Genomic DNA, 13,319 nt, shown 5'->3' on the forward strand with positions numbered 1-13,319 from the left:
CACCGAACGGGCCACCGTATTTCATGAAAAAAATGTTTCCCCCTGACTGCTGGGACCCACCAGCTACACCTTCGCACGCAAGGAAGTGCGTCCGGGCAAAAAAACAAAACGATTCCCCCCTGACTGCTGGGACCCACCAGCTACATCTTCGCACACAAGGAAGTTCCTGACAGTCGGGACCCACCTGGTCGAACCGTACGTAGCGTTGTCATTCTGGTCGCGAACGTGTACGTACATATATACTGGTGGATGTAGAGGCGCGCACGTGTCTTAGTAGAGGCGCCCACGTAGCATGTACACGTACGTACAGCGGCCAGGGTGCAAGAAAGAAAATACGGCCACGTATGTGTACATACGGGCGGGGTCTCGAACGCCTACTCGCACATACGTATGGCAAGGGCTCGTTGACATGGCTGGGTCGGAACGGAGAAACAACGTCGTCGTCGTGTTCATGGGGAGGCAACGGAATGCGTCGTGTTCATGGGGAGGCAACGGAATGCGTCGTGTTCATCGGGAGGCAACGGAACGCGTGGGAGCCAACCGACTGGTTCGGAACGGAATGCGTGGTCATGTTCATCGGGAGGGCTTGGACGGAACATGCGATGGAAACGAGGCCTGGCGTACCGCAGAACGAAGGAAACGGCCATGTGTTCGACCGGGAGGGGTCTGGCGTACCGCAAAACGGACGAAACGGACCTCCTACGGTCGAAACGGGGGTCCTATTGATCGGGAGGGGTGTGGCGTACCGCAAAACGGACGAAACGGACCTCCTACGGTCGAAACGGGGGTCCTGTTCATCGGTAGGGGTGTGGCGTACCGCAAAACGGACGGAACGGACCTCCTACGGTCGAAACGGGGGTCCTGTTCATCGGGAGGGGTGTGGCGTACCGCAAAACGGGAGTCCACGAGATACTGTTCATCTCCAGCGTCGACCTCCTCCAGCCTCCACGGGCTCCTGTTCATCCAGCCTCCACTGCGCGCTACTCCACCGGCTACTGTTCAACCACCCCTCCACGGGCACCCCTCCACCGTCTACTGTTCATCCAGCCCTCCACACCACGGGGTCCTGTTCAACCACCCCTCCACGGGCACCCCTCCACCGTCTACTGTTCATCCAGCCCTCCACACCACGGGGTCCTGTTCATCCAGAGGCGACGCCACCGCTCACTGTTCATCCAACCCCCCCCCCCCCCCGCAACGCTCACTGTTCATCCAATCGATCGGCTTCAGTTAGCAGCAGTAGCGAAGGAATCGCTCGATCGGGTTCAATTAACAGCCATCGATCGATCGCTCGGGTTCAGTAACGCGTAGCCTGCAGTGCAATCGCTCGGGTTCAGTTAGAGCACAACGCCTCGCTCGGGTTCAGTTAGAGCCAACGGCTCGCACACACGCGCGTACGTGTACGAGAGAAACGCGCATCGCTCGGCCCCCGACCTCCCACCGTAACCGGGAACTCCCCGAAATTTTCCTCCCCTCGCTTCTACCACGGTTTTTTCCGTCATGGACGGCCCAAAGAATGTCATGCAGCTGCGTCTCCGGCCCGCCCAGGACGAAAAGCCCATTTTCTGTCATGATTTTTTGTCATAGAAGTAGGAGCCCACCACATCTATGATGATACCGGGTTTTGTCACAATTATCGTCATAGAAGTGTCATATGTATGACAGAAAAAAATTCGTTCGGCCCAAAATGTCATGGATGTGTCTTTTTTTGTAGTGCTAGCATATGCAGATATGGCCTCGGAACACTGAGACCGAAAGGTCGAGCGTGAATCATATAGTAGATATGATCAACATAGTGATGTTCACCATTGAAAACTACTCCATCTCACGTGATGATCGGACATGGTTTAGTTGATTTGGATCACGTGAGCACTTAGATGATTAGAGGGATGTCTATCTAAGCGGGAGTTCTTAAGTAATATGATTAATTGAACCTTAATTTATCATGAACTTAGTACCTGATAGTATTTTGCATATCTATGTTGTAGATCAATAGCTCGGGTATAGCTTCCCCATTTTATTTATGATATGTTCAAAGAGAAAAACTAAGTTGAAAGATGATAGTAGTAATGATGCGGACTTGGTCTGTGATCTGAGGATTATCCTCATTGCTGCACAGAAGAATTATGTCCTTGATGCACCGCTAGGTGACAGACCTATTGCAGGAGTAGATGCAGACGTTATGAACGTTTGACAAGCTCGGTATGATGACTACTTGATAGTTTAGTGCACCATGCTTTACAGCTTAGAACCGGGACTTCAAAAAAGTTTTGAACGACATGGAGCATATGAGATGTTCCAAGAGTTGAAATTGGTATTTCAAACTCATGCCCGTGTTAATATTTATGAGACCTCTGACAAAGTACTTTGCCTACAAGATGGAGGAGAATAGCTCAGCTAGAGAGCATGTGCTCAGAATGTCTGAGTACTACAATCACTTCAATCAACTGGGAGATAATCTTCCAGATAAGATAGTGATTGACAGAATTCTCTAGTCACTATCACCAAGTTACTAGAACTTCGTGATGAACTATAATATGCAAGGGATAACGGAAACAATTCCCAAGCTCTTCGCGATGCTGAAATCGGCGAAGGTAGAAATCAAGAAAAAGCATCAAGTGTTGATGGTTGACAAGACCACTAGTTTCAGGATAAAGGGCAAGGGAAAGAAAGGGAAACTTCAAAAGGAATGACAAGAAAGTTGCCACTCCCATGAAGAAGCCCAAAGCTAGACCCAAGCCTGAAACTGAGTGCTTCTGCTGCAAAGAAAATGGTCACTGGAAGTGAAACTGCCCTAGATACTTGGTGGATAAGAAGGATGGCAAAGTGAACAAAGGTATATTGGATATACATGTTATTGATGTGTACTTTACTAGTGTTTATAGCAACACCTCGGTATTTGATACAGGTTCAGTTGCTAAGAGTAGTAACTCGAAACGGGAGTTGCAAAATAAACAGAGACTAGTTAAGGGCGAGGTGATGATATGTGTTGGAAGTGATTCCAAGGTTGATAAGATCACCATCGCACACTCCCTTTACCTTCGAGATTAGTGTTGAACCTAAAATAAATGTTATTTGGTGTTTGCGTTGAGCATGAATATGATTGGATCATGTTTATTGCAATATGGTTATTCAAGTCAAAGAATAATTGTTGTTCTATTTACATGAATAAAACCTTCTATGGACATGCACTCAATATAAATGGTTTATTGAATCTCGGTCATAGTGATACACATATTCATAATATTGATGGCAAAAGATGCAAAGTTAATAATGATAACGCAACTTATTTGTGGCACTACCGTTTAGGTCATATTGGCGTAAAGTGCATGAAGAAACTCCATGTTGATGGGCTTTTGGAATCACTTCATTATGAATCACTTGATGCTTGCGAACCATGCCTCATGGGCAAGATGACTAAGACTCCGTTCTCCGGAACAATGGAGCGAGCAACTGACTTATTAGAAATAATACATACTGATGTATCTGGTCCGATGCGTGTTGAGGCTCGCGGCGGGTATCGCTAATTTTTGATCTTCACAGATGATTTGAGCAGATATGGGTATATCTACTTGATGAAACATAAGTCTGAAACATTTGAAAAGTTCAAAGAATTTCAGAGTGAAGTGGAAAATCATCGTAACAAGAAAATAAAGTTTCTACGATCTGATCGCGGAGACGAATATTTGAGTTACGAGTTTGGTCTTCATTTGAAACAATGTGGAATAGTTTCGCAATTCACACCACCTGGAACACCAAAGCGTTATGGTGTGTCTGAACGTCATCACCGTACTTTATTAGATATGGTGCGATCCATGATGTCTCTTACCGATTTACCACTATCATTTTGGGGTTTTTGCATTAGAGACAGCTACATTCACGTTAAATAGGGCAACATCTAAATCCGTTGAGACGACAACGTATGAACTGTGGTTTGGCAAGAACCTAAGTTGTCGTTTCTTAAAGTTTGGGGCTGCGATGCTTATGTGAAAAAGCTTCAACCTGATAAGCTCGAACCCAAATCGGAGAAATGTGTCTTCATCGGATACCCAAAGGAAACTGTTGGGTACACCTTCTATCACAGATCCGAAGGCGAGATATTGGTGGCTAAGAATGGATCCTTTCTAGAGAAGGAGTTTCTCTCGAAGGAAGTGAATGGCAGGAAAGCAGAACTTGATGAGGTAATTGTACCTTCTCCCGAATTGGAAAGTAGTTCATCACAGTAATCAGTTCCAGTGATGCCTACACCAATTAGTGAGGAAGGTAATGATGATGATCATGAAACTTCAGATCAAGTTACTACCAAACCTCGTAGGTCAACCAGAGTAAGGTACCACACCAGAGTGGTACGGTAATCCTGTTCTGGAGGTCATGTTACTTGACCATGACGAACCTACGAACAATGAGGAAGCGATGATGAGCCCAGATTCTGCGAAATGGCTTGACGCCATGAAATCTGAGATGGGAACCATGTATGAGAACAAAGTGTGGACTTTGGTTGACTTGCCCGATGATCGGCAAACAATTAAGAATAAATGGATCTTCAAGAGGAAGATGGACGCTGATGGTAGTGATACTATCTACAAAGCTCGAATTGTCGAAAAATGTTTTCGACAAGTTCAAGGTGTTGACTACGATGAAATTTTTCTCACTCGTATCGATGATAAGTCTGCCCGAATCATGTTAGCAATTGCCACATTTTATGAAATCTGGCAAATGGATGTCAAAACTGCATTCCTTAATGGATTTCTTGAAGAAGAGTTGTATATGACGCAACAAGAAGGTTTTGTCAATCCTAAAAGTGCTAACAAAATGCACAAGCTCCAGCGGTCCATCTATGGACTGGTGCAAGCATCTCGGAGTTGGAATATACGCTTTGATGAGTTGATCAAAGCATATAATTTTATACAGACTTGCGGTGAAGCCTGTATTTACAAAGAAAGTGAATGGGAGCACTACAACCTTTTTGATAAGTATATGTGAATGACATATTGTGGATCGGAAATGATGTAGAATTTTCTCAAAAGCATAAAGGAGTGTTTAAAAGGAGTTTTTCAAAGAAAGACCTCGGTGAAGATGCTGACATATTGAGCATCAAGATCTATAGAGATAGATCAAGACGCTTGATAAGTTTTTTCAATGATTACATACCTTGACAAGTTTTTGAAGTAGTTCAAAATGGAACAGTCAAGAAGGAGTTCTTGCCTGTGTTGCAAGGTGTGAAGTTGAGTAAGACTCAAAAGCCCGACCATGGCAGAAGATAGAGAGAGAATGAAAGTCACTCCCTATGCCTCAGCCACAGGTTCTATAAAGTATGCCATGCTATGTACCAGACCTATTGTATACCCTGCCCTGAGTTTGGCAAGGGAGTACAATAGTGATCTAGGAGTAGATCACTGGACATTGGTCAAAATTATCCTTAGAGGACTAAGGAAATATTTCTCGGTTATGGAGGTGATAAAGAGTTCGTCGTAAAGAGTTACCTCGATGCAAGCTTTGACACCGATCTGGATGACTCTGAGTCTCGATCTGGATACATATTAAAAGTGGGAGGATTTAGCTAGAGTAGCTCCGTGCAGAGCATTGTAGACATAGAAATTTGCAAAATACATACGGATCTGAATGTGGCAGACCCATTGACTAAACCTCTCTCACAAGCAAAACATGATCACACCTTAGTACTCTTTGGATGTTAATCACATGGTGATGTGAACTAGATTATCGACTCTAGTAAACCCTTAGGGTATTGGTCACATGGCGATGTGAACTATAGAATGTTAAATCACATGATGATGTGAACTATTGGTGTTAAATCACATGGCAAGGTGAACTAGATTATTGACTCTAGTGCAAGTCGGAGACTGAAGGAAATATGCCCTAGAGGCAATAATAAAGTTGTTATTTATATTTCCTTATATCATGATAAATTTTTATTATTCATGCTAGAATTGTATTAACCGGAAACTTGATACATGTGTGAATACATAGACAAAACAGAGTGTCCCTGGTATGCCTCTACTTGACTTGCTCGTTAATCAAAGATGAACGGGATCACATCATTAGAGAATGATGTGATGGACAAGACCCATCCGTTAGCTTAGCATAATGATCGTTTAGTTTTATTGCTATTGCTTTCTTCATGATTTATGCATGTTCCTTTGACTATGAGATTATGCAACTCCTGAATACCGGAGGAACACCTTGTGTGCTATCAAACGTCACAACGTAACTGGGTGATTATAAAGATGCTCTACAGGTGTCTTCGATGGTGTTTGTTGAGTTGACATAGATCGAGATTAGGATTTGTCACTCCGTGTATCGGAGAGGTATCTCTGGGCCCTCTCGGTAATGCACATCACTATAAGCCTTGCAAGCAATGTGACTAATGAGTTATTTATGGGATGATGCATTACGGAATGAGTAAAGAGACTTGCCGGTAACGAGATTGAACTAGGTATGATGATACCGACGATCGAATCTCGGGCAAGTAACATACCGATGACAAAGGGAACAACGTATGTAGTTATGCGGTTTGACCGATAATGATCTTCGTAGAATATGTAGGAGCCAATATGAGCATCCAAGTTTCACTATTGGTTATTGACCAGAGATGTGTCTCGGTCATGTCTACATAGTTCTCGAACCCATAGGGTCCGCACGCTTAATGTTCGATAAGGATTTGTATTATGAGTTATGTGATTTGATGACCGAAGTTTGTTCGGAGGCCCAGATGAGATCACGGACATGACGATGAGTCTCGAAATGGTCGAGAGGTAAAGATCGATATATTGGAAGGCTATATTCGGACATCGGAAAGGTTCCGAGTGATTCGGGTATTTTTCGGAGTACCGGAGAGTTACGGGAATTCGCCGAGGGAAGTAGTGGGCCTTAATGGGCCATACGGGAAAGGAGAGAAGGGCCTCAAGGGGTGCCCCCCCCCATGGGCTTGTCCGAATTGGACTAGGAGGGGGCGGCGCCCCCCTCCTTCCTTCTCCCCTCTTCTTCCTTCCCTCCTTCTCCTACTAGGAATAGGAAAGAGGAGGGGAATCCTACTTGGACTGGGGAGTCCTAGTAGGATTCCCCACACCTGGCGCGCCCCCCTTGGGCCGGCGACCTCTTCCCTCCCCTCCTTTATATACGTGGCCAGGGGGCACCCCAATAGCACATCAAAGTTTCTCTTAGCCGTGTGCGGTGCCCCCCTCCACAGTTACACACCTCGGTCATATTGTCGTAGTACTTGGGCGAAGCCCTACGCCGGTAACTTTAGCATCACCGTTGCCACGCCATCGTGCTGACGGAACTCTCCCTCGGCCTCAACTGGATGAAGAGTACGAGGAACGTCATCGAGCTGAACTTGTGCTAAACACAGAGGTGCCATACGTTCTGTGCTAGGATCGGTCGGATCGTGAAGACGTACGACTACATCAACCGCGTTGATATAACGCTTCCGCTTTCGGTCTACGATGGTACGTGGACACACTCTCCCGCTCATTGCTATGCATTACCTAGATAGATCTTGCGTGATCGTAGGAGATTTTTTGAAATTACTGCGTTCCCCAGCAATGACGAGCTACCAAATGCTATGGAAGCTATTGTGAACACAAGAAAGGAAGTGAACGAGGTGAGGAAGCTGGCAAGGATCTTAGATACCGCGGCCGAGGAGAGGAGGGTGGAGCCGATGAGAGGACAGTGGCAGCCGAGGAGAGGACGGTGGCATTAGAGGAGAAGAAATTGGCCATGGAGGAGCGAACTAGATTGTTGGAATGGGAGAAGTACTTGTTCTTCATGAACACATCTACCCTCGATGAGAAGCAAAAGGAATACATTAATCTTGCCCGTGAAGAAGTCTTGGTTCAGAAAAGAGCCATGGTTAGCATGGGCGGCATGGGCAGCATGGGTGGCATGGGCGGCATGGGCGGCATGGGAAGCATCGATGGCTTCGGAGCTATCATGGGCGGCATGGGAGGCATGTGTGGCTTCGGAGCTACCATGGGGGGCCATGGGAGGCATGGGTGGCTTCGGAGCTACCATGGGAGGCATGAGTTTTGCGTCTCTCATGGGAGGCATGGGAGCACCTTCGGGTGACATGGGTGGAATGTCTTCCGGTGTGCCTCATCACACACCTTTGCATGATGTCGTTGAAGACCTTGCCAACACCTTCCGAGATCCACATGATGACGCGGCACACGATAATGAAGAGGAGAAGGAAGAATCGTCTTCGGATGAGGATGATGAATCGGAGGAAGAGGAGGACGAAGACGAGGATGAGGCATGATTGTTGATGCGCCATTCGTTTGTGTGAACTTTTATATCATGAACTTGGTTCGAATTTTGAACTTGGTTGGATGATGATGTGGGCATGAATTTGAACTTTTTATGAATTTGTTTGGTGATTTTAAACTATGCTATGCCTTGTTTTGATGTGTAAAATATAATTATATTGTCTCCAAAATGCAACATACGGCAAACAGCGGCTGCTCGCGCGTTGCAGTTTAGCGTGTCTGTTGGAGTGGCTCGGCGCGCTATATTTTGCAGCGGCCGTTGGAGCCAACGCACCGCGGTGCGCAAAAATTGATGATTACGATGTTGTAGACAGTTTCTTAGCGCGCCGCGCATCTCTTGAAGATGCTCTAAATGACCTAAATGCATGGATCATGCTCCACCGCATTGAGTTCCGGCAAGCCGCTGCTGCTCCTTCTAGATCGCCAACGTTTCGGGCTAGCCGCTGCTGAGAGATGTAAGAGAGACGCCACGTTTTTCCGGCAAGCCGCTGCTACTCCTTCTAGATCGCCAACGTACAAAAGAAAGTTCAGGCTGCCTCTAAATGTTGCCACCTCATGTTGTAATAACTTTAATTAATTCTGTGATTGGACTAGTCGGCAGGCGTGCCAAAACTCCGGCGAGTCATCAACTCATCCATCAGCCTTCCGATGTCATCGTACGAAGATCCGCCCTTCGCCATGGCGCTCCTTGCTTTCACACTGAGGTCTTTGGCCTTCTTCTGTACGGCGTCGCCCTCCTCACCGCTCCCCATCAGCCTCCCGATGGATCCAGCGATCACCTCGCCGCCGATCACCTCATGGGTCTCCAGAGGCGAGGCGTAGACCTTGGCGCCGATGCTGACGCCCACCTTGAGCACCTCCACGATGAGCTTCTCGTTGTAGAACTGGTCCCAGCACCGCGGCCACGTGACCATCGGCACGCCGGCGCTCACAGCTTCCAGCGCCGAGTTCTAGCCGCAGTGCGTCATGAACCCGCCGAGGGCGGGGTGGTTGAGGATGAGCGTCTGCGGCGGCCAGCCTCGGATGATGAAGCCGCGGTCACTGCGTGCCATCAGCTCAGCGAAGCCCTCAAGCATCCACTCTGACTCACACGGTGCCTGTGTCGGAGCTGATGACCCACACGAAGTCCTTGCCGGAGAGGTTGAGGCCGCGGGCGCAGCTCGGCCGGCGAGAAACTGGTGAACGTGCCGAAGGAGACATACACCACCGAGCCGGCCGGCTTCGTGTCTAGCCACCGCAGGCAGCCGTCGGTGACGTGTGCCTTAGTGTTGTCGGCACTGCCTCTCTTAGTCATGTCTTTGCTCGCCAGCGCGACCGGCCCCACGAGCCACGCACGGCGGCCGAGCGTCGTGCGGAAGTGCTCGACGTAGTCCGGCTCCAGCTCGTGGAAGCTGTTGAACACCTCGCCGAAGCTCATCTGGTCCGCAGCGTCGTTGTCCTTGTGGAATGCCCACATCGCCGGCCGCTTCGTGAGGATGGTGCACCACGCGCCGTGAGTGGAGAATATCGCGGCCATGTCGACGACCGGAATGAGGTGCCCGGGGGCGAAGAACAGGAGGAAGAGGATGTGCAGGGGTAGGGGCTGCTGCCGCTGCTCATCCCTTGTAGCCATGGATGCGTGCTCTGTCGATGGAGTTCTAATCTTTTGGGTGGTTGTACACTTGTACTAGAGCGGATCGGAGGAGCTGAAGAGGAAGACTAGAGGAGAGTTGGAAGCAGATCGAGCAATAATGCTGGCCACACTCGTGTCTCGCATGGAGTATTATTTTAGTTGTTAACGAGGGAACCGTGCATTTTATAATGTTCCACCAAGCAATACTAAGAAGAAATTGACAGTCTTTACTGCCACGGAATGAGTAGCTGTTGCGTGCATCAAAACCGGCTAGACGGTGTTGTGACAGTCGGAAAGTTTTACTTAGACGCGGTACATTAATTCTCACCTCGTTTCTTATTTGTTGAGATGGGTAAAGAAATCAATCAATAATAGAGTGGGACGTGTATATTTTTAATGATTTGGTACTACCTAGCACGACATGCAGTGGTCAGTTCATTACATGTAATAGTATTAATTAGCAAATAAACATTAAGTTTTCTTATTTTTCCCTCTGTCTTGGTCAAGGTGCACAATTTAAAATGACCTAGGCATCGGTAGTAGTACACTTGCCCAATCATAAGTGTTCAGGAGCTGTAGTCTTTTACATTGACCCTTATATCTGAAGTACCTGGCACCAAATCTTGTCACCGCACACACGCACAATAAAAATATGTTCATAAATTGAAAACAAATCAACTTTTGTCAAAATTTTGTGAGACAAAAAGTCCAGGCCTTTGAATTTTTTTCATGTTTTTCAAAGAAAGAAGAAGGAAACAAAAATAAAGGAAAATAAAAAAACTAAGGGGTATGATACCCTAGATGGGCCGGCCTGCTAAGGAATCAAACATGATTAACCTAGACGCACCCCGACAGGATGGCGTTTATATCTCGCCAATTGTGAGACAGACTAGTCGCCTCACGGAGAGCATGTAGCGCGCAGTGCCGTTAGTATTGCATACGTTACTTGCATTCATTTTTTTTAACATTATATATAAGGTAAATTACTTAAATATTCGAAAATTTCACCACACATTAGGTCAATTTCAGGAAATGTGAAAAACTGTTTGTGCAATTCCAAAAATTGTTCATGCCATTAATTTTTTAGTGGCATTTCTAAAAAATGTACGCATGTTTAAAATTTTATGAATGAAATACTTTCAAAATTTTAATGGAATACAAAAAAATATGTTCACGTAATTTGTAAAACAATGTTTATACCATTAACAAAAAAATCATGACATTTTAAAAAGTCCCCATGTTAAAAATATATTTCTATCAACTTTAGAAAAAAATAATGAAATGTAAAAATTTCTTCTCACAATTTTAGATACTTGTTCATAACATATAAAGAGATGTTCATGTCATTTAGAATAATATCTAACACTTTGCAACAAAAAAAAACATGTCATAAGAAAATGTTAATGAATTTTTTGAAAAATATTCAAACATGTCTTTAAAAATGTTCACTATGTATCAAAAATATGTTCAATGTGCATTTTACAAATGATCAACATGTATTTAAATAAATTTTCAGCGTGTATTTCGAAAATGTTTAACGTGTATCTGAATCAACCTATATGCATAAAATTGAACATGTATTCAGAAAAGGCAACATGGATTTGTAAAATCAAGAAAAGAAATCCAAAGGAAAAACGATAGAGAAAACACGTAGAAAAACAAGCAAAGACGCCGGAAACTTCTAAAATCAGTCATTATTTGTCCATAAATGCTTTTGAGAAGCACTCCCAGCAAGTCTCCGAAACCGCAGGATCACACGTTTATTGGGTCGGCCCACATGCGAAAGCAGCAGATGCTAGATGCCTATATGTATGCATGCAATTAGCTTGAACAAAAAAAGTGTGCATGTGCGCCCTGGATATATGCATGCACGCATGCATGTCTAGCTTGCTATATACTTCCTTCGTTTCTAAATATAAAACTTTCTAGAAAATATCATATCAACTACATACAAATATATATAGACGTATTTTAGAGTGTTGATTCACTCAATTTGCTCCGTATATAGTCCACGTTAGAAATCTATAAAAACACATATATTTAGGAATGGCGGGAGTACCTGCATGCATTTAGCTAGAACGAAGAGCCTGCATCCATGCCCTTAATATAGACATGCATGTATGATATGTGTGCATTGCCTGTTGGAAAAATGCCTGAAGGCAAGTCTTGATTACTCATGCTAAACCTTGCACTCTAGCTATTCATTTGCCAGCGGTTGCTCAGATATTCTCCACTCGGTTGTCAAATATATTAATTGGAGATTTTAGACGTTTATATCGATAGCGTAGCAGCGAAAAGCTCGCATGGATACCTTTGCTTCGCCGCCTGCTGGACGCCCTTGCCTGCCTGGCGGCCACCCTCCTGCACTCGCTGCTCCTGGTTGGGGGGATTGGCGTGGATGCTTCCATCGTGATGAGGCGACTGATGTTCTCGAGTGTGAGTTTGTGGGATGGCAGACTGTCTTAAAGGGGCGCCGCTCGCCGCCTCCTACAGCTTTTCGTCGCCCTTCCATCAATGTGTGGCGTTCCCCTCCGGCGTGGCTGAGAGACATATGTTTCCGGTGTCTCTGTCGAGGTCATCGCGCACACTCGTACAGTGTTCCAATCCGATGCACTGACTGCCTTCGATCTGGACACATCGCTCGCTTCTGTCGTGCTAAGAAGACTGTCCACCAAGCTTCGCCGCTCCAGTGTCATGCTCCATCGCCTGCATCCACCGGTGATGTCTCCACGATAGATGTGCAGTTCCGGTCTGTCTTGGCTGAGCATGTCGGGTTGGTGGAGGAGACCGAGATGCTTCACATCGAGCTTCGCGACTGCCTTGCGCGTGCCGACAGTGTGTTGGGGAGGGCGGAGGCCGCTCTTGCCAAACTGGAGGTGGTGCCGGATGTGTCTTCGCTGCCTGAGCTTCATATTGGGGTTGTGCCTGATGTGTCCCTGCTGCCCGAGATCCAGGTTGACTTTGTCGATGGGGAAGGTGGCATGTATGGAGATCTCTCCCCTCGTGCTATAGCCTGTCAGTTGCCGCAGCCTGTCGTGCCAATTTCTTCCGGGAGTGAAGTCATTGTTGAGGTTGTGACTCCAGTGCTGGAGATTATGCCTGAGCTTCAGAAGCTTTGTGGGAGCCCACTTTCCCTATTTCGATGGTGCTTCCTGAGGAGATAGGGTCTTTTAGAGGGGACTTGGCGATGCCGACTGTGACCTTGTTTTCATTGGAGCCGAGTCAGGCGCTTGCCTTTGTGGACCTTGGAGGTTTGGCAGCAGCTGCTGCTCTCTCACCTAAGGTTGTTGGCCCGGTGGCATCTGTTGGTGCTGAGGTTGATGAGGTAGGTGCTTTAGCACCTATTTCTAAGGTGCCAAAACCCGTCCGGTCTCCCATCTTTGACCGTGACGCTATGTTGGCATGTATTAAAGAGGTGGTCTTCA

At 46.4% G+C, this 13,319-nt stretch overlaps 1 pseudogene; it reads right to left on the reverse strand.

Annotated features, from left to right (window-relative positions):
* Positions 1-8,771: 8,771 nt before the first annotated feature.
* LOC109757846 (scopoletin glucosyltransferase-like) lies at positions 8,772-9,986 on the reverse strand (annotated as a pseudogene).
* Between the last annotated feature and the right edge of the window lie 3,333 nt (positions 9,987-13,319).

Source organism: Aegilops tauschii, chromosome 6 (genome assembly GCF_002575655.3).
Source record: "Aegilops tauschii subsp. strangulata cultivar AL8/78 chromosome 6, Aet v6.0, whole genome shotgun sequence".
NCBI classification, from domain to species: domain Eukaryota; kingdom Viridiplantae; phylum Streptophyta; class Magnoliopsida; order Poales; family Poaceae; genus Aegilops; species Aegilops tauschii.